General features: G+C 28.5%; 1 non-coding gene across 1 annotated transcript; it reads left to right on the forward strand.

Moving 5' to 3' along the window:
- The first annotated feature begins 547 nt into the window (after positions 1 to 547).
- TRNAD-GUC lies at positions 548 to 619 on the forward strand. The gene has a single exon. It is a non-coding gene; the product is annotated as a tRNA-Asp (tRNA).
- Positions 620 to 3541: the final 2922 nt, after the last annotated feature.

The following is a 3541-nucleotide window of genomic DNA, read 5'->3' on the forward strand; positions in this document are numbered from 1 at the left end:
ACTTAAATTTAGAATAACTTTTAAAATCCATCACAATTTCAATTGAGAAATCTTATTCATATTTTAATTAAGTCCCTTTTTGGTACGGACTAAAATCTAATTTCAGTCCAAAGTTAAAATTAATAATTACTTTAACTATACATTTTATGGGATTCACAACTTTTTTAATCATATAATTATCAACTTTTATAAAATATATGAAAATTTTTTATTTTAATCTCCACTTAACGGGGGCTAAGAATAAGGTTACAATTGTATTTCTAAATGAAGTACAATTTTCATAAATAAATACACTTCGGAAACCACTTCTACACAAACTTGAAAAATCGAAACTCAGACGACAAAATCAAAAAATTAAGAACTCAAAAGCAAAAGTCTTGTAGGTTTGGGAACATTCACTAGAGATTTTTCTTTCGTGATGAATAAGTAGCATTCGTTTTAACAAAATCAGCACGCAACATAATGACATAACCTTGGAGAGGAAATGAATAGACAGGCAAGAACGTTATTAGAATAAATATAGTATTTTGATTCCCGTGAGCAACAGGTCGTTGTAGTATAGTGGTGAGTATTCCCGCCTGTCACGCGGGTGACCCGGGTTCGATCCCCGGCAACGGCGTATATTTTTTCTACTTTTTTTGTACCTCTATGATAAGGAAAATTGCACTTTTGTTCCTTAAACTATGGTTACAGTAACATATGGATATTCAAGGATTAATAATATAAACATTGACCCCCCCCCCAAACTTTTATTACAATTGTATAATAGGTCTTCAATGATGAAAATCAGTTCAATTGTGTCGGTCACATTACAATTTAATGAAAATTAAAAATAGTTTCTTCTGTTAGGACAATAAAATCAAATATCTTCATTTTTTTATTTTTTATTTTTTATTTTTGGACTAAATTTCCTTAACTTTATTCATTGATAAGCTCTTACTTTTGGCAGAGTAAATATCTTCATTTTAAAGATTGATGTCCGACTTGTGATTGAGGTGATAAGTTAGAAACTTTAGTTGGGAAATTTTCCCTTGCACATGGCGTCGCATATAAAAGTGTCGGAAAGATTTTGATCATCTTATTCATCATTCTGTAGAATATCAAATGTAGCACATCCATAACAATTTCAATTGGATATGAAATGGTGAAGGCTAGACAAAAAGTCTCAAATCGAATCGAGCGATTCTTCTTAAATTAAATATTCGAATGAATATTTGAATTGAAACCCGAGTTTGGTTCGATTATCGGTTATAGAGCAAGAATCGAATAACTAAATTCCCTAATTTTTGTTATCTTAAATAAGTCAATTATTTTTTTCTAAATAAATTTGCTAACAAACTAATTTAACTCAAATTCAAAATATGATTTTCCTATTCCTAATTTTCAGCCCAAGTCCAGCTTAATGAAATTAATTTAAATTTTACTCAAACCTCTTATTCTATCGTAGTGCCATTTCCTTCATTCTAGATCAATCGAATTGAAAGCTCGACTATGCCTCCCTTCATTATTGTAAACTTAGTATATTTTTCATCTAGGTGATTTTAACAGTGAAAACTATTTAGAACCCAACAAGAAGGCACAAAACGATATCACGGGATTGAACTACGTTATCCTGTAAGAGCTAAAATTGAACGTGTCATTAGTTAAATTAATATAACATTGTTGTAAATATTCAAAAAAAATAAAATATTATACAGAACTGAATTGACCTTACACTTCTATAATTGAATTTCGACCCGACGGTTCCACTTTCTAAATACCCAAATGCTTCCTCTTCCTATGATTCTGGATTTCAAAGAGAATCGAATCGGACTACGTCCAGCCTAAAAATGGAGTTAAATGTTTCTTTAGTTACTAAACTTATATCTCTATCACACTTTACTCGTTGAACTTTAAAATGCTTTCATTTCGTCATTGAACTTTAACAAATTGCACTTAATCACTCACTCGTCATGTTCCATTAGTCATTGAACTTTAAAAATGCTTTTCAATTTATTACTTAAATTTAACATGTTTCACTTCATCAATCGTCTAGCATGTTTCATAAGGCATCAAAGTTATACATTCAACATAATTTATTACTGAACTTTAAAATATTTTCAATTAGTCACCGAACTGTACTCACTGAATATAATAGTTCAAAAATTGAAAAATTTGAAGTCTAAAATATCATATACGAAGACAACGACATTCTTTCCTCTTGCTTGAGACAACTCCAAAAATCTTATGTTGTTATTGTTGATTAATATTATTACTCTAAATTGAAAATTTTACTGCATGTTTAAGATATGTTTTTTTATTTTCTTGATTTGTGTCTATGATCTCAATCAAAATAAAGAACTAATTTTTCAATTTTATTTTCTCGATGTAAATGAAAATTTATAATCTAAAGTAAGATTCATGTCAATTTGAATCTAACATGCTGTAGCTTTGATCATAGCTTTTGATAAATAGAGAAATTATATCTTCTTGATCGATATCAATGGTATCATCTCAAATTGAAAGTCTCATTATCTGTTCATTATTTATTTTATTTTAATTCATTTTGATCTAAATCAAATCTCATAAAAAATCAACTTTACTCGAAAACATTATAAAGTACAATAACCATTTGAATATATTTTAAAAATTAGTGAGTAAAATGTGACATCTATATAGGCTCAGTGACTAATGTAACATGTTGAGTAACTGATGAAGTATAACGTGTTAAAATTCAGTAACCACTTAGAAGCCTTCAATGACTTATGAAACATAATGAATGAGCTAACAAATGCAATGTTTCAAGATTTTAAAGCTCAATGAGTAAAACATGACGAAGATATAAGTTCATTAACTAACAAAACATTTAACTCTGAAATGATGCTTACTGTTATATTATTTCAATTCATTTGATGAGAAGCAAAGATTTATTCATTTTGTTCATCTACATTTCATTTCCTTGCAATGAAATTTCAAAACTTGAACTTGTCAGGAGACCCAAATTTACATGTAGATTTCATTTCCCACTGGATACGAAATAATGCAAAAGAAGAGTTCCACATTGTGTGATCTAGAGGAGCTATTACAGACATCCGATAAAGAGAAGAAAGAAAAAACTAAAATCTTATATTATCCAAAGAAATGTACACTAGGACTATGATGCCCAGACTTAAGTATGGATATCAGATATGGTTACGTATTCAAGTGTCGGAATTTTATTTTCTAAAATATAGGACACGAAAATATGACTATAAAAAGTCTAAATTTTGGATAGAGTATGTGAGTATATCTTTCAAACTTCAATTTTTTTATTAACTCAAGATGTTATTTTGAATAGACCAAAACCAATTGTCCACAAAGAAGGAAATATTATTGAATAAGGAGTTAAGACGAATAAAATGGAATTTTGTGATTTAAGTTTCAATTATGAGAAATTAATTACTAAATGTTATATAAAATAGAAAATGAGAGACTTGATTACAATTTGAATCTAAGTAGTGTCATATGAAATCTATTTTCATTTTATATAAACAAAACCTTAAACCATCGATAAAGAGATGGG

Source organism: Olea europaea, chromosome 1 (genome assembly GCF_002742605.1).
Source record: "Olea europaea var. sylvestris chromosome 1, O_europaea_v1, whole genome shotgun sequence".
NCBI lineage: Eukaryota > Viridiplantae > Streptophyta > Magnoliopsida > Lamiales > Oleaceae > Olea > Olea europaea.